The sequence below is a fragment of the Cherax quadricarinatus genome, chromosome 1, assembly GCF_038502225.1.
Source record: "Cherax quadricarinatus isolate ZL_2023a chromosome 1, ASM3850222v1, whole genome shotgun sequence".
NCBI classification, from domain to species: domain Eukaryota; kingdom Metazoa; phylum Arthropoda; class Malacostraca; order Decapoda; family Parastacidae; genus Cherax; species Cherax quadricarinatus.
In genome coordinates, this window is record NC_091292.1 from 13,368,114 (window position 1) to 13,386,983 (window position 18,870).

General features: G+C 42.4%; 1 protein-coding gene across 1 annotated transcript in view; it reads right to left on the bottom strand.

The window, feature by feature from the left end:
* RecQ4 (RecQ4 helicase) overlaps positions 1-18,870 on the bottom strand; it is a 49,925-nt gene that overhangs the window by 21,967 nt on the left and 9,088 nt on the right. The window lies entirely within an intron of this gene.

The following is an 18,870-nucleotide window of genomic DNA, read 5'->3' on the forward strand; positions in this document are numbered from 1 at the left end:
AGGAGGGATGTGGGTGGCCTTACTGTTATGTATGTACAAGGCCAATATTGTCAAAGTACCACACTTGGATCCACTTCGAGGACAGCGAGAAGCAAGCTTCTATACCACAAGACGGGCAGAAAGCAGCAACTTCACTCTGGCTGTACCCTTCTCCAGAACATCACTTCATCTTGAGATCATTTATCCCCAGGATGACTCGAGTATGGAACACATTCGTACAGCATTATGATGTCAGTTGATCAATGAAAATGCTGGCCCACAGATGGCTCCAACTTCATCCTGTTCCCTGCTTGTATGTTTCATAACAATAAAAATACTTTCAAATGGGCTGATGTAGGTAACAGCTCTTAGGTTGTCAATAAAGTTGGGAATCCTTAACTTAACCTTGTCAAACCCTGTGAAAGAGAGAGAGAGAGAGAGAGAGAGAGAGAGAGAGAGAGAGAGAGAGAGAGAGAGAGAGAGAGAGAGAGAGAGAGAGAGAGAGAGAGAGAGAGAGAGAGAGAGAGAGAGAGAGAGAGAGAGAGAGAGAGAGAGAGAGAGAGAGAGAGAGAGAGAGAAGAGAGAGAGAGAAGAGAGAGAGAGAGAGAGAGAGAAGAGAGAGAGAGAAGAGAGAGAAGAGAGAGAGAAGAGAGAGAAGAGAGAGAGAGAGAGAGAGAGAGAGAGAGAGAGAGAGAAGAGAGAGAGAGAGAGAGAGAGAGAGAGAGAGAGAGAGAGAGAGAGAGAGAGAGAGAGAGAGAGAGAGAGAGAGAGAGAGAGAGAGAGAGAGAGAGAGAGAGAGAGAGAGAGAGAGAGAGAGAGAGAGACGTTTGGAGCGCAAAACAATACAATCAATCAATCAAGTTTATTCTCTATAAGGATTACAATGCAGGGTTTACATATTTTGGTTATTGTGTGGTTTACATGTAATAAAATACTAATTACAGAGGGGGCCACTAGAATACCTAGCAAGGCTAGGCATTTCGAGCAAACTTAGTTTAATTCTTAACATTAAATTACAAATTATGGAGTAAGTTGACTAAATACTAAGTGACTAAATACTAGTTTGTGAGTTTAGCAATGTGAATGCTTTTGTTTTGGCACAATGCATAGTTTCTATATTGGAGTATCACAAGCAAACTTATGACTAGTTAGGAATCATTATTTTAAGATTAAGATTCGTATTTCTGTGATTATAGTTAAATGGGTGAGTGTAAGTGTGAACCACCAGGTGGTTTTTATGTAGTTAGTTGACGGGGTGTATCAGGGAGATAAGATGTTTTCTAATGGTAGTTTTGAAGGTGATGAATGTGTCTGCAGTTCTAGAGTTCTCAGGTAGGGTGTTCCAGATTTTAGGGCCTTTGACATACATTGAATTTTTGTAAAGGTTTAGTCGGACACAGGGAATGTCATAGAGATGTTTGTGTCTGGTGTTATGCCTGTGGATCCTGTCACAACTATCAAGAAAGCGTTTTAGGTCAAGGTTAATATTGGAATTTAAGGTCCTGTAGATATAGATTGCACAGTAGTAAGTGTGGATGTTCTGAACAGGGAGTAAGTTTAGATCTATGAAGAGTGGGGGGGATGTGTTGCCGGGGATGGGATTTAGTGATTCTTACTGCGGCTTTTTGTTGGGTTATTAGTGACTTTAGGTGTGTTGCTGCAATTGATCCCCAAGCACAAATAGCATAGGTGAGGTATGGATAAATGAGTGAATGGTATAGACAGTTTTTACAGGAAAAAAATGAAAATGACGGTAAAGCAATTAAGAGAAACTTTTATCAATAAAGTAATAAATTACATGTATGAACATTATGTGCTTAACTGTCCACTTATTGAGGAATAAAGAGATAGACAGTATAATAACCCATGTGACATGTCAAGATATCTTATTAATGAAAATAAGATACCAGATATACTAAGTAAGCTTCCTAAATTTTCATGTAACAGATAAGTGAACTGTAGATATGTAGATATAAATCCAAATGTATACCTGTTAACCCTTTTGGGGCCTAGTTCCTGGGCCTTTTGTGTATCCATATGCTCTTGCGCTACCCTCCACAGGATGGATATGGGGTGTACAATAAACTAGCCACTTCGGTGACAAAATCTAATCTAGGGATAAAGCAATAAAGAGAAAAAGGTTTAGGAGGTACAGGAAAAATAGTTTTGGCGCGCAAAATAAAATGTTGTGGCTCGTACGTTGGACTGCGTGCGGCCAGCAGTAACAGCCTGGTTGATCAGGACCTGATCCACCGGGAGGCCTAGTCATGGACCGGGCCGCTGGGGCGTTGATCCCCGGAATAACCTCCAGGTAACAACAATTGGACCCAAGGAAAATAAGCCACTTTGGCTGTTTTTGTGTTATTCTGGGTAATTATTAACCAAGAATAACTAAATATTATCATACAAGACTGTACCTAAATAAACTTACAAAAGAAACGCCAAGTTGGGACGCGCAAAACTACTTTTCTTTTAGGTTCGTAAGGCGTTTAAAAAAATATTTTACGCGCGCAGATTTCGAACCCCATTAGTGAAGCTGCTTCGTTTTGCCTCTCGAGTTCGAAGCCGGAAGTGGTGGGAGGATCAGTGGAGGCGAGATATACTGAACCCAAACAATATAAGGTTAGTCTTAATCCTTTAGAAGGGATTTCAGCGGGTCTTTAAAACCTTTACTTGGAGTCTTAACAGTGGGGAATAGGAATCTAGATCAACCAAGAATATATTATAGTCTAGGGAGGGGAATTTGAGATGAATGATGCGTCTGCTGATAAGGACCGATAACGAAATCGCCCCCCTTTATAAAGATTAGGGCTGCCCCACAGTAAGGTATATCCAAATGTACAATATACCTTACTGTGGGGCAGCCCTAATCTTTATAATAGGATATCCCTTAAGGGAAACTTGTAAATGATTGTTGTTTTAATAATAATAATAATAATAATAATAATAAAATAATAATAAAATAATAATAATAATAATAATAATAATAATAATAATAATAATAATAATAATAATCAATAAGGATAATAATAAAGCGAAAGGTTGACATAAATTGCATGGAGTCTTTACGTTATAATTTCGAGTTAATGTTAGTTTCTCTCTGAATAGGTAATTAAGGCATCGATACCATGCCTAACCCTTCTAGGGTAGGGTAGGTGCCTGAGCCCGAGCCTTTAACTCATAAGACTGTCATTCCCATTTGCCCCTTTGGGGCGGGGATGGCAGACCAGAGAGGCCTAGCTTGTGGCTAGGCCTAGGGACAGTTGGTCCCAAAGATGAGGAGATATTGTGCCTCCTCCCATGGGAGACTTAGGTCTCAGACACTCCCTAAAGAGGGAGCCAAGGCCGGGCCACCACTTGGAAAAGGCCCGGGCCACCACTTGGAAAAGGCCCGGGCCGGGAGAATACCGGCTAATCTTTAATAATAATAATAATAAAGGTAATTAAGGTATCTATTTTATGTAAACATGTGAATAGTCTCATGATTCCTGGGTATCTTGCTAATAATAATTGTTGGATTGTTGCAGATGTTGCAAGTTCTGGCCGGTACTCAGTCCAATGACACTACCAGTAACATCCAGGAAAGTACCAGTAACATCCATGGTCCTACCAGTAACATCCATGGTCCTACCAGTAACATCCACAACCTTCCCAACATTTCCGAGAACCCTCCCAGCATGAGTGAAGATGTTGGCATTCATTCTGATGCTCAGGACTCTGCAGGCACCATCGAAGTCCCTTCCAACAATATGAAAGATCCTTCAAGCAGTACACAAGTCCCTCCCAGCAACACCGACGTTCCTCCCAGCGAGGCGAAGTCCCAGGAGGCCTGGGAGAAGAGGAGTGAGGACTCTCTAAGCTCTGACTCGGGGCTAAGAACACCTGTGGACTGTAGAGGACGTCTGAAACTCGTCCTCACCTCCACACCATGCCAGGTGATACATCCAGACTCTCATTTGAAACATCTTGTCACCATACAAAGTGAAACATTTCATACCATGCCAGATGACACTTCATAATAACGGGTGACACATGATACCATGCCAGGTGACTCGTCTCAGTACCATGCTGCGTGACACATGATACCATGCCAGGTGACTCGTCTCAATACCACCTTGATTCAGATTCAAATAAAATATTGGCTAGAAACCATACGAGTTAATCTCTTGTTTATGTGTATGTCGTGCTGAATAGGTAAAATTGGTCACTTAGCAAGAACTCATTTAAAATTAAGTCCTTTTAAAAAAAAATTCTCTTGCGTTTAAAGATATATTTTTTCATTTATGTTAATGTAAAAATTAATAATTTTGTACGAAAAGAACCTTTGAAATGGTTGTTCTGCATATATATATATATATATATATATATATATATATATATATATATATATATATATATATAAACACTGATCTCTGGCTGAAGGAAACTTGAACCTACGAACCTTGGAACAAGGTACGCAGTGCTATACCAATCTCACCACACTGGACCAATACCTTAGCGTCCAGCTTGCGCTACACGTTGATCCAATGCAGCCAGCTTTCAGGGAGAAGGCTTACAGCTTTTCATCTCATCCCCTGCATGCATCAGCCTTGCTAGAGATTTTAACAATGCAAGGAATTCGCGAGAGCAGGCGAAATATACACAAACACTGATCTCTGGGACTCTGGCTGAAGGAGACTCGAACCTACGAACTTTGGAACAAGGTACGCAGTGCTATACAAATTTCACCAAGGTATTGTCCAGTGTGGTGAGATTGGTATAGCACTGCGTACCTTGTTCCAAGGTTCGTAGGTTCGAGTCTCCTTCAGCCAGAGATCAGTGTGTATATTATGCCTGCTCTTGCGAATTCCTTGCATATATATATACATATTATATATATATATATATATATATATATATATATATATATATATATATATATATATTAATAATAAATCTTCACTTCCATAACACTACAATTGCGTGTCAGGAAGAACCGATAGGAATTTAATAACTGAATACGTTAATACAAGGTTTTCAACACAACTGCTGCTTATTGAAAATTGGGGATCAAATAATTACGCTCTTTAATATAAGCGTTGGTGTGAACCAGCGGGATAGCGAGTGTTGGCTGGCGCTTTTGTTGGGGTAGTGAGTGTTGGCTGACACTTTTGTTGAGGTAGCGAGTGTTGGCTGACACTTTTGTTGAGGTAGCGAGTGTTGGCTGACACTTTTGTTGAGGTAGCGAGTGTTGGCTGACACTTTTGTTCTTTAATGTCTGTTATTACTATTCGGCTCTTTTGTTTGGCCTTTTTTTTTGTTGATCGAAGCTGTGGAGCTGAACTCTTAATCAAGACTGAAAAGTATTATAATTTCCTTTTCTTTTTTGGTTGGTTATTGTCAACAATAATTATAAATGCAAAAAGAAGGAAAATCCTTCATTTCACGATGAAGTAAAATGCTCAATGGTTTTGATAAAGATCTCGGTGGTTTGTGGTCCCACCTCACACTTCCTCCTCTGTGAGTCTTGTTCTGACGAGGATTATAATACAGTATGTTTCACCCGTAGGAGGCCCAGAGCTATCGTTTACTACAGACATAATATACAAACAAGACAGTTGCAACTACGGGAGTACCACTTCGGGGCATCCTACGAGTGAAACTCCCTGTATAATTGAATTCCCTCGCTGTTATCCAAGTTCTTATGTATGAGAGCGAACAGGTCACCCTCCTTGTAGATTTTTGGCCACGGCGTCTCCAGAGGTTACCAGGCACCGATGGAGACAAGGAAGGCAGTTTATTACACAGAGGCAGAGCAGCTGAAGAACGGAAGCCAAGGTCAGGAGAGTGAACAACAGGGTGGTAGAACGTGTGTAGTGTAGTGGTGGTAGAAGGGCGTGCGTGAGTGTAGGTGGTGGTAGGGAACATTGTGCCAGGTGCTAGGTGGTGGTAGAACGTGTGTAGTGCAGTGGGTGGTAGAGAACGTGTAGTGGAGCTGGTATGGTAGGAACGTGTGTAGTGCAGTGGTGGTAGGGCAAGCGTGTGAGTGCAGTGGATGGTAGAACGTGTGTAGTGTGCAGTGGTGAGGTAGGGCAACAATATTGGTGCAGTGGTGATGGCCAGAACGTGTAGGCAGCATGGTGGTGGTAGAACGTATGCAGACCGCAGTTGGATGGTAGAACGTGTGTGTGGAGTAGTGGATGGTGGAGAACTGTGTGTAGTGTAGTGGTGGAGGTAGGGCAACGTGTACTGTAGTGGATGGTAGGGAAACGTGTGTAGTGCACGGTGGATGGTACGTGTGTAGTGTAGTGATGGTAGAACGTATGTAGTGTAGTGATGGTAGAACGTGTGTAGTGAAGTGGTGGTAGAACGTGTGTAGTGTAGTGATGGTAGAACGTATGTAGTGTAGTGATGGTAGAACGTATGTAGTGTAGTGATGGTAGAACGTATGTAGTGTAGTGATGGTAGAACGTGTGTAGTGTAGTGATGGTAGAACGTATGTAGTGTAGTGATGGTAGAACGTGTGTAGTGTAGTGGTGGTAGAAGGTGTGTAGTGTAGTGATGGTAGAACGTGTGTAGTGTAGTGATGGTAGAACGTGTGTAGTGTAGTGATGGTAGAACGTGTGTAGTGTAGTGGTGGTAGAACGTATGTAGTGTAGTGGTGGTAGAACGTGTGTAGTGTAGTGATGGTAGAACGTATGTAGTGTAGTGGTGGTAGAACGTATGTAGTGTAGTGGTGGTAGAACGTATGTAGTGTAGTGGTGGTAGAACGTATGTAGTGTAGTGATGGTAGAACATGTGTAGCGGTGGTAGAACGTGTGTAGTGTAGTGATGGTAGAACGTGTGTAGTGTAGTGGTGGTAGAACGTATGTAGTGTAGTGGTGGTAGAACGTATGTAGTGTAGTGATGGTAGAACGTAGAACGTGTGTAGTGTAGTGATGGTAGAACGTGTGTAGTGTAGTGGTGGTAGAACGTGTGTAGTGTAGTGATGGTAGAACGTGTGTAGTGTAGTGGTGGTAGAACGTGTGTAGTGTAGTGGTGGTAGAACGTGTGTAGTGTAGTGATGGTAGAACGTGTGTAGTGTAGTGATGGTAGAACGTGTGTAGTGTAGTGATGGTAGAACATGTGTAGCGGTGGTAGAACGTGTGTAGTGTAGTGATGGTAGAACGTGTGTAGTGTAGTGATGGTAGAACGTGTGTAGAGTAGTGTGTAGTGTAGTGTAGTGATGGTAGAACGTGTGTAGTGTAGTGATGGTAGAACGTGTGTAGTGTAGTGATGGTAGAACGTGTGTAGTGTAGTGATGGTAGAACGTGTGTAGTGTAGTGATGGTAGAACATGTGTAGCGGTGGTAGAACGTGTGTAGTGTAGTGATGGTAGAACGTGTGTAGTGTAGTGATGGTAGAACGTGTGTAGTGTAGTGGTGGTAGAACGTGTGTAGTGTAGTGGTGGTAGAACGTGTGTAGTGTAGTGATGGTAGAACGTGTGTAGTGTAGTGATGGTAGAACGTGTGTAGTGTAGTGATGGTAGAACGTGTGTAGTGTAGTGGTGGTAGAACGTGTGTAGTGTAGTGATGGTAGAACGTGTGTAGTGTAGTGGTGGTAGAACGTGTGTAGTGTAGTGATGGTAGAACGTGTGTAGTGTAGTGATGGTAGAACGTGTGTAGTGTAGTGATGGTAGAACGTGTGTAGTGTAGTGATGGTAGAACGTGTGTAGTGTAGTGGTGGTAGAACGTGTGTAGTGTAGTGGTGGTAGAACGTGTGTAGTGTAGTGATGGTAGAACGTATGTAGTGTAGTGGTGGTAGAACGTGTGTAGTGTAGTGGTGGTAGAACGTGTGTAGTGTAGTGATGGTAGAACGTGTGTAGTGTAGTGATGGTAGAACGTGTGTAGTGTAGTGATGGTAGAACGTATGTAGTGTAGTGATGGTAGAACGTGTGTAGTGTAGTGATGGTAGAACGTATGTAGTGTAGTGATGGTAGAACGTGTGTAGTGTAGTGGTGGTAGAAGGTGTGTAGTGTAGTGGTGGTAGAACGTATGTAGTGTAGTGATGGTAGAACGTATGTAGTGTAGTGATGGTAGAACGTATGTAGTGTAGTGATGGTAGAACGTGTGTAGTGTAGTGATGGTAGAACGTATGTAGTGTAGTGATGGTAGAACGTATGTAGTGTAGTGATGGTAGAACGTATGTAGTGTAGTGATGGTAGAACGTGTGTAGTGTAGTGATGGTAGAACGTGTGTAGTGTAGTGGTGGTAGAACGTGTGTAGTGATGGTAGAACGTGTGTAGTGTAGTGGTGGTAGAACGTATGTAGTGTAGTGATGGTAGAACGTATGTAGTGTAGTGATGGTAGAACGTGTGTAGTGTAGTGGTGGTAGAACGTGTGTAGTGTAGTGGTGGTAGAACGTATGTAGTGTAGTGATGGTAGAACGTGTGTAGTGTAGTGGTGGTAGAACGTGTGTAGTGTAGTGATGGTAGAACGTGTGTAGTGTAGTGGTGGTAGAACGTGTGTAGTGTAGTGATGGTAGAACGTGTGTAGTGTAGTGATGGTAGAACGTGTGTAGTGTGGTGATGGTAGAACGTATGTAGTGTAGTGATGGTAGAACGTGTGTAGTGTAGTGGTGGTAGAACGTGTGTAGTGTAGTGATGGTAGAACGTATGTAGTGTAGTGATGGTAGAACGTGTGTAGTGTAGTGGTGGTAGAACGTATGTAGTGTAGTGATGGTAGAACGTGTGTAGTGTAGTGGTGGTAGAACGTATGTAGTGTAGTGATGGTAGAACGTGTGTAGTGTAGTGATGGTAGAACGTGTGTAGTGTAGTGATGGTAGAACGTATGTAGTGTAGTGATGGTAGAACGTGTGTAGTGTAGTGATGGTAGAACGTATGTAGTGTAGTGATGGTAGAACGTGTGTAGTGTAGTGGTGGTAGAACGTATGTAGTGTAGTGATGGTAGAACGTGTGTAGTGTAGTGGTGGTAGAACGTATGTAGTGTAGTGATGGTAGAACGTGTGTAGTGTAGTGATGGTAGAACGTGTGTAGTGTAGTGATGGTAGAACGTATGTAGTGTAGTGATGGTAGAACGTGTGTAGTGTAGTGATGGTAGAACGTGTGTAGTGTAGTGATGGTAGAACGTATGTAGTGTAGTGATGGTAGAACGTGTGTAGTGTAGTGGTGGTAGAACGTGTGTAGTGTAGTGATGGTAGAACGTATGTAGTGTAGTGATGGTAGAACGTGTGTAGTGTAGTGATGGTAGAACGTATGTAGTGTAGTGATGGTAGAACGTGTGTAGTGTAGTGGTGGTAGAACGTATGTAGTGTAGTGATGGTAGAACGTGTGTAGTGTAGTGGTGGTAGAACGTGTGTAGTGTAGTGATGGTAGAACGTGTGTAGTGTAGTGGTGGTAGAACGTATGTAGTGTAGTGATGGTAGAACGTGTGTAGTGTAGTGATGGTAGAACGTATGTAGTGTAGTGATGGTAGAACGTGTGTAGTGTAGTGATGGTAGAACGTATGTAGTGTAGTGATGGTAGAACGTGTGTAGTGTAGTGGTGGTAGAAGGTGTGTAGTGATGGTAGAACGTGTGTAGTGTAGTGGTGGTAGAACGTATGTAGTGTAGTGATGGTAGAACGTGTGTAGTGTAGTGGTGGTAGAACGTATGTAGTGTAGTGATGGTAGAACGTGTGTAGTGTAGTGATGGTAGAACGTATGTAGTGTAGTGATGGTAGAACATGTGTAGCGGTGGTAGAACGTGTGTAGTGTAGTGATGGTAGAACGTATGTAGTGTAGTGATGGTAGAACGTATGTAGTGTAGTGATGGTAGAACATGTGTAGCGGTGGTAGAACGTGTGTAGTGTAGTGATGGTAGAACGTATGTAGTGTAGTGATGGTAGAACGTATGTAGTGTAGTGATGGTAGAACATGTGTAGCGGTGGTAGAACGTGTGTAGTGTAGTGATGGTAGAACATGTGTAGCGGTGGTAGAACGTGTGTAGTGTAGTGATGGTAGAACGTATGTAGTGTAGTGATGGTAGAACGTGTGTAGTGTAGTGATGGTAGAACGTGTGTAGTGTAGTGATGGTAGAACGTGTGTAGTGTAGTGGTGGTAGAACGTGTGTAGTGTAGTGATGGTAGAACGTATGTAGTGTAGTGATGGTAGAACGTGTGTAGTGTAGTGGTGGTAGAACGTATGTAGTGTAGTGATGGTAGAACGTGTGTAGTGTAGTGGTGGTAGAACGTGTGTAGTGTAGTGGTGGTAGAACGTGTGTAGTGTAGTGATGGTAGAACGTGTGTAGTGTAGTGATGGTAGAACGTGTGTTGTGTAGTGGTGGTAGAACGTGTGTAGTGTAGTGATGGTAGAACGTGTGTTGTGTAGTGGTGGTAGAACGTGTGTAGTGGTAGAACGTGTGTAGTGTAGTGATGGTAGAACGTATGTAGTGTAGTGATGGTAGAACGTGTGTAGTGTAGTGATGGTAGAACGTGTGTAGTGTAGTGATGGTAGAACGTATGTAGTGTAGTGATGGTAGAACGTGTGTAGTGTAGTGATGGTAGAACGTGTGTAGTGTAGTGATGGTAGAACGTATGTAGTGTAGTGATGGTAGAACGTGTGTAGTGTAGTGGTGGTAGAACGTGTGTAGTGTAGTGATGGTAGAACGTGTGTAGTGTAGTGATGGTAGAACGTGTGTAGTGTAGTGATGGTAGAACGTATGTAGTGTAGCGGTGGTAGAACATGTGTAGTGAAGTGGTGGTAGAACGTGTAGTGTAGTGATGGTAGAACGTGTGTAGTGTAGTGATGGTAGAACGTGTGTAGTGTAGTGATGGTAGAACGTGTGTAGTGTAGTGATGGTAGAACGTGTGTAGTGTAGTGATGGTAGAACGTGTGTAGTGTAGTGATGGTAGAACGTATGTAGTGTAGTGATGGTAGAACGTGTGTAGTGTAGCGGTGGTAGAACATGTGTAGTGAAGTGGTGGTAGAACGTGTGTAGTGTAGTGATGGTAGAACGTGTGTAGTGTAGTGGTGGTAGAACGTGTGTAGTGTAGTGGTGGTAGAACGTGTGTAGTGTAGTGATGGTAGAACGTGTGTAGTGTAGTGATGGTAGAACGTGTGTAGTGTAGTGATGGTAGAACGTGTGTAGTGAAGTGGTGGTAGAACGTGTGTAGTGTAGTGGTGGTAGAACGTGTGTAGTGTAGTGATGGTAGAACGTGTGTAGTGTAGTGATGGTAGAACGTGTGTAGTGTAGTGATGGTAGAACGTGTGTAGTGTAGTGATGGTAGAACGTGTGTAGTGTAGTGGTGGTAGAACGTGTGTAGTGTAGTGGTGGTAGAACGTGTGTAGTGTAGTGATGGTAGAACGTGTGTAGTGTAGTGATGGTAGAACGTGTGTAGTGTAGTGATGGTAGAACGTGTGTAGTGTAGTGGTGGTAGAACGTGTGTAGTGAAGTGGTGGTAGAACGTGTGTAGTGTAGTGGTGGTAGAACATGTGTAGTGTAGTGATGGTAGAACGTGTGTAGTGTAGTGGTGGTAGAACGTGTGTAGTGTAGTGGTGGTAGAACGTGTGTAGTGTAGTGGTGGTAGAACGTGTGTTGTGTAGTGGTGGTAGAACATGTGTAGTGTAGTGATGGTAGAACGTGTGTAGTGTAGTGGTGGTAGAACGTGTGTAGTGTAGTGGTGGTAGAACGTGTGTAGTGTAGTGATGGTAGAACGTGTGTAGTGTAGTGGTGGTAGAACGTGTGTAGTGTAGTGGTGGTAGAACGTGTGTAGTGTAGTGATGGTAGAACGTGTGTGTAGTGGTGGTAGAACGTGTGTAGTGTAGTGGTGGTAGAACGTGTGTAGTGTAGTGGTGGTAGAACGTGTGTTGTGTAGTGGTGGTAGAACGTGTGTAGTGTAGTGGTGGTAGAATGTGTGTTGTGTAGTGGTGGTAGAACGTGTGTTGTGTAGTGGTGGTAGAACGTGTGTAGTGTAGTGGTGGTAGAATGTGTGTAGTGTAGTGGTGGTAGAATGTGTGTAGTGTAGTGATGGTAGAATGTGTGTAGTGTAGTGGTGGTAGAATGTGTGTTGTGTAGTGGTGGTAGAACGTGTGTAGTGTAGTGGTGGTAGAATGTGTGTAGTGTAGTGGTGGTAGAATGTGTGTAGTGTAGTGGTAGAACGTGTGTTGCGTAGTGGTGGTAGAACGTGTGTAGGGTAGTGGTGGTAGAACGTGTGTAGTGTAGTGGTGGTAGAACGTGTGTAGGGTAGTGTGGTAGAACATGTGTAGTGTAGTGGTGGTAGAACGTGTGTGTAGTGGTGGTAGAACGTGTGTAGTGTAGTGGTGGTAGAACGTGTGTAGTGTAGTGGTGGTTACCTGGAGGTTATTCCGGGGATCAACGCCCCCGCGGCCCGGTCCATGACCAGGCCTCCCGATGGATCAGGGCCTGATCAACTAGGCTGTTACTGCTGGCCGCACGCAGTCCAGCGTACGAGCCACAGCCCGGCTGATCCGGCACTGACTTTAGGTATCTGTCCAGCTCTCTCTTGAAGGCAGCCAGGGGTTTATTGGCAATTCCCCTAATGCTTGATGGGAGGCTGTTAAACAGTTTTGGGCCCCGGACACTTATGGTGTTTTCCCTTAGTGTACCAATGGCGCCCCTACTTTTTATTGGGGGCATTTTGCATCGCCTGCCCAGTCTTTTACTTTCGTAGGGAGTGATTTCTGTGTGCAGATTTGGGACCATTCCTTCCAAGATTTTCCAAGTGTAGATTATGATATATCTCTCCCTCCTGCGTTCCAACGAGTACAAGTCAAGTGCTTCCAAGCGTTCCCAGTAGTTAAGGTGCTTGACAGAACTTACACGTGCAGTAAAGGATCTCTGTACACTCTCTAGATCTGCGATTTCACCTGCTTTGAATGGAGATGTTAATGTACAGCAGTATTCCAGCCTAGAGAGAACAAGTGATTTGAAAAGGATCATCATGGGCTTGGCATCTCTCGTTTTGAAAGTTCTCATTATCCATCCTATCATTTTCTTTGCACGTGCGATCGTGGCACTGTTGTGATCCTTGAAAGTGAGATCCTCAGACATTACTACTCCCAGGTCCCTTACATTAGTTTTCCGCTCTATTGTATGGCCGGAGTCAGTAGTATACTCTGTTCTAGTTATTATCTCCTCCAGTTTTCCATAACGGAGTAGTTGGAATTTGTCCTCATTGAACATCATATTGTTTACCGTTGCCCATTGGAAAACTTTGTTTATATCTTCTTGGAGATTAACCGCGTCCTCAGCAGATGACAGCCTCATGCAGATCCTAGTATCATCCGCAAAGGATGATACGGTGCTGTGGTGTATATCTCTGTTTATGTCTGATATGAGGATAAAGAATAAGATAGGGGCGAGTACTGTGCCTTGTGGAACAGAGCTCTTCACTATGGCAGCCTCCGATTTAACTCTGTTGACCACTACTCTTTGTGTTCGATTTGTTAGGAAGTTGAAGATCCATCTCCCCACTTTCCCAGTTATTCCTTTAGCACGTATTTTATGGGCTATTACACCATGATCGCATTTGTCAAATGCTTTTGCACAGACTGTGTATATTACATCTGCATTCTGATTTTCTTCCAGTGCATCCAAGGCCATGTCATAGTGATCCAGTAGTTGTGAGAGGCAGGAGCGACCTGCCCTGAACCCATGTTGCCCTGGATTGTGCAGATTTTGGGAATCCAGGTGATTTGCAATCCTGCTTCTTAGCACTCTTTCAAAGATTTTTATGATGTGGGACGTCGGAGCTATTGGTCTATAGTTCTTAGCTAATGCTTTGCTGCCACCTTTATGGAGCGGGGCTATATCCGTTGTTTTAAGTGACTGTGGAATTTCACCCATGTCCAAGCTCCTCCTCTATAGTGTACTTAGGGCATGCAAGAGGGGTTTCTTGCAGTTCTTAATGAAAACAGAGTTCCACGAGTCTGGGCCCGGGGCTGAGTGCATAGGCATGTTGTCAATGGCTTTTTCGAAATCTATCGGAGTTAGGGTAATGTCGGAAATCTGGCATACATTTATGGAGTTTTGAGGCTCATTCATGAAGAAATCATTTGGGTCGTCGATCCTCAGACCGATTAGTGGTTCACTAAACACAGAGTCGTACTGGGATTTCAATATTTCACTCATTTCCTTGTTGTCATCTGTGTAAGTCCCATCCTGTCTGAGTAAGGGCCCGATACTAGATGTGGTATTTGCCTTGTTTTTGGCATATGAAAAGAAATATTTTGAATTTATTTCAATTTCACTAATAGCTTTAAGCTCCTCCTGCCTCTCCTGGTTCCTGTAAGAGTCATTTAGCTTAAGTTCGATAGTTTCCACTTCCCTGGTCAGCGCCTCCTTTCGTGTATCAGATGTTCTAGCACTCCTGAGGAGCTCAGAGACTCTTCGTCGTCTTCTGTAGAGGGAGCGTCTTTTTCTATCCAGTTTACTCCTGCTCTTCTTCTTTCTTAGGGGAATATGCCTAGAACATGCTTCGGGTACCAGAAAGTTGATCCTTTCAAGGCACTGGTTTGGATCCATGTCATTTAAGACATCTTCCCAACATGTTTCGTTTAGGACATGGTTTACCTGGTAGAACGCGTAGTGTAGTGGTGGTAGAACGTGTGTAGTGTAGTGGTGGTAGAACATATATAGTGTAGTGGTGGTAGAACGTGTGTAGTGTAGTGTGGTAGAACGTGTGTAGTGTTGTGCTGGTAGAACGTGTGTAGTGTAGTGTGGTAGAACGTGTGTAGTGTTGTGGAGGTAGAACGTGTGTAGGGTAGTGTGGTAGAACATGTGTAGTGTAGTGGTGGTAGAACGTATGTAGTGTAGTGGTGGTAGAACATGTGTAGTGTAGTGGTGGTAGAACGCATGTAGTGTAGTGGTGGTAGGTGTGTAGTGTAGTGGTGGTAGAACGTGTGTAGTGTTGTGGTGGTAGAACGTGTACTCACCTATTTGTACTCACCTATTTGTACTCGCCTATTTATACTCTCCTATTTGTGGTTGCAGGGGTCGATTCATAACTCCTGACCCCTGTTGCAACCCCTGAATGGGTTGCAATGATTATTATGTATATATATAATTATTACCTTTTCATTTAATTTTATATTGCTTATATTTGCGATAATAGCTAAATTGTAAATGTATTGCTTTATATTGTTATTTGACATAGCTTCCTTTGTTAGGTAGGATGTAACATATTATGTGCTCAGTTCAAGTCTTGATTGTCTAACTACTGTAATTATCGCTCTTTGATCGTTATTCTGCCGGCTTCTGTTGCTGGGCAGTACTGTCCATGGAGCTATCACGTGATCGAGGGGGGGTGTCCTCACCTTGCCTGAAGTATTCAGTCTGGTCTAGACTCTCTTGGTGGTTGGACAGATTGTCTGTCTCATTATTCTTGTTAGTTCTGTAGAACTCTGTTCACAGAACATTGTATAGACTTAGTGATTTTCGACGTTGTACTGAGGTTGTGTGTCACATAGACACTCGAAACATCTCAGGTCCTGAGCTGTAACTTCTCGCTTAACTTGTACCAGTATCTATGTATTATCACAGTCGGGGATTTTCTTATGCTGAACTTAGATTCAGTAGTATGGGAGTTTTGTGACTTTTGTGGAGGATCTGCAGATGGTCCCTACTTAGTGTCGTTATATTATCTCCTTGTTCCTGATTCTGTGTCGCAGTTGCTTGTTATATTGCTAATGGGATTAGCATTCTTTTTATTGTTCAAGCAGACTGTTTTGACTGCCAGTTGGTCAAGAAGTTAGGTTATTTGAGGACTTTGTCAGTCACTTGTTTAAGTCTAGTCGAGTCTTGAGACATAGCGAACTACGTAGAGCACTTACACACATACACACAAACTTGTACATATTTGTAATATCTTATTAAATGTTAATGTACCAGACGGTACTTAAGAATTATAAATGTGATATGTGCTTTCAGCACAATAATATTGTACTCAAGAGAAGTGATATTATTTTGATTACTGTGATTAATTTAATTTAATTTGATAATATACCTCTAGACTTAATAAATTTATTAAATTTTAATTTCTCTAGTTAGTAGCCTACCAGTTGTAATCCTGAAGCACTATTGAATCATACTGAATTCTAATGGATAATTGGACAAGAATACTGACTACTTGTTATGAAAACCCAGTAACAGGCTGGATGCTAGAAGGGTAGTCCTTTCTAGTATTCACTGGAGATCTCTAAGCTTTTAGAATCGCGTTTTTTGTAACAAATGGGGGCCTGTCCGGGATGCTCTTGATCCAAGGTGTTGGAGAAGTTGTCCAATTTGACATACTAGTAACTCTATGGTCAAACACTTTGAGTACTTTCCTAATCTGAAGACTTTGAGTTTAGTCTTGTACAACATACCAGGTGGATGTATGTACCTGACTGAGTCTCTTGATCCAAGGAGATGGAAATACTGTTTATGAGTTCTAGCTCTAAGACAACCAACACTAAAATTCCTATTAGGATTATAGTTTCCCATAATCATTCTCTCGTAGTACACTTATTTTCGTGATGTATGCTAAAGTGAAACAGTTAATTGATACTCTGACTTTGTCTGAGTTAAGTACATTAAAACTTCAGACGTGTTGGCGAGTAGCCAAATATCTCGGTGTGACGTATAACAGGAATTACACCGCAGAAACTGTCAGAGCATTAATTAAAGATATATTGTTTCCTGCTCATACAGAGATGTCTGATTATGATTCAGATTCAGAAAGCCTAGTGTCACAATTAGGTAGTATGACTCTATTTGATGAAGAAGAAAGAGCAACTAAGGCAGAAGTGAGCCTAGTGTCTGAGCCTAGTGTAGCTCAGTTCTCGCTCACGCCTTCCCTCCTAACTGTTAGCTTGACACAGCCACATACTAGTACTGTGTATACTATACCTGTATCTACTTATCATAGACCCGACCTAGACTCTCTAGGGACGGTTGAACGAGGTGCCCGACCAAAGGACCGTCCAGACCATGTTAATTTCCCTACTCCTCCATTACCTACTGGTCCTATCTCTCAGGAACAGTTTGAGAGGTTTGAACACCTCATTATGTTGCAGACTGCACAAATAGAGGCTCAGAGGAAATTGAACGAACATATCCAAAGATAAAATGTTCGTCTGGGAAGACAACAGACTGATAGATCACAGGACACATTTAATGTGCAGAAAGCTGCATCCATGGTTCCTAAGTTTTTTGAGAGTGACTTAGACACCTATTTTGATGTGTTTGAGAACCAGGCACGTGCTATGAACTGGCCACGTAAGCACTGGGCCACCTTGTTGCACACAGCTTTGACAGGAAGAGCTCAAACTTGTACTGCTGCTTTACTATTTGCCAAGTACATTAGTTATGACGCTGTCAAACGAACTATTCTAGAGACATATAACTTGTTACCTGTAACTTATCAAAGCGCATTTCGTACGTTACAACGACGACAAGATCAAACTTGTGTAGAGTTTGCTCGTGAGAAAAAAGTTGCATTTGAGAGGTGGTGTAGGTCTGCCAAGTGTAACAACTACGAAAACCTTGTTCAGTTGTTACTACACGAAGAGTTTAACAACTGTATGTCTCCTGACATACAAGAATATCTGATCGATCATACTATCTCGGATATTCTGGAAACTGCAGCATTAGCAGACAATTACGAGATTTCTCACAAACTTGTATGTACTAAAACACAGAGAAACAAGGTAACTAAAAATTGTCCTAGAAGTTGGCAACCTAAATCAGCTGCTCATTGCCGGCCTGATGTACCTGCTACTGTAACTTCTCGTACCTTTACCAGGAAAACTCACAATCCTGAATCTGTCTCTGTGGCTAGACAGAAATCTGATATCGAGAAGAAGAAAGTTAAATGTACCTATTGTAACAGAAAAGGACATGCTAGAGAGTATTGCTATAAGTTAGAAAGAAATACCAGAAACAGTTGTGCAGCTGGCACCCCCACACAAGTCGTATCCTCTTCCGAGCAACAAAGGCACCAAAATCCTAGTAATACCTCTGATCCTACTGTTTTAGATAATATTACTCAGAACAGATGACTAGCGTCAGAAAGTGTATCTGACGAAAAGATTCGTTCAGCTATGAATCCTTACTTTTCAAGAGGTAGAATAGGATTTGACGAATCACATCTAACTGAGATAATTACTTTCAGAGACACTGGCAGTTATCTCACGTTATTAAGAGAAGATGTACTGCCCATAACTGATGATACCTATTGCAAGATAGATGTATTGTTAGAAGCCTATGGTGGGGCTGTTATAAAAGTACCTCTTCACAAAGTTTATATTCAAACAAGCTATTATACTGGTTATATTTCAGTGGGTATATCCAGTGGTGTATTTCCCATCAGGTCAGTGGACTTGTTGATAGGGAACGATATCCTTCATGCTGGTATATGTAAAGAACCACTTGTGATTGATAGTAACTCTGATGATAATTATGCCATTGAAGCTTGTAAAGAGAAACCTATTTTATTTCCTCTCAGCGCAATTACTAGAGCTATGTCAAAGATACAACAACCATCCTTGTCTCCTGTTGAGTTAGTTGATGACAATGATTTGGGGTTGAATATGTTGTTTAGTGACGCTCTGCGCCCAGGGTCATTAACACTGACTCCCCCCGGTCATCAACCTAGTCAGGACACAACTGACGTTAAATTTCTAACTCATGATGATTTAATCAAGGATCAGTTTGTTGATCAGTCACTGGAAAGACTGAGAAATATAGCAGTTACTGAGAGTGAAGCAAAGGATCTCGATAATTGTTACTATTATAGTAACGGTGTACTGATGGAGAAAAATACATGTAAGTTGTCAGATGATAGTGTTTCCACCACAGTCAAGCATCTCGTTGTGTTACCAGTTACATTTCGTGAACAAGCCATTGATTTTGCTCACAATAGTCCCATAGGAGGACA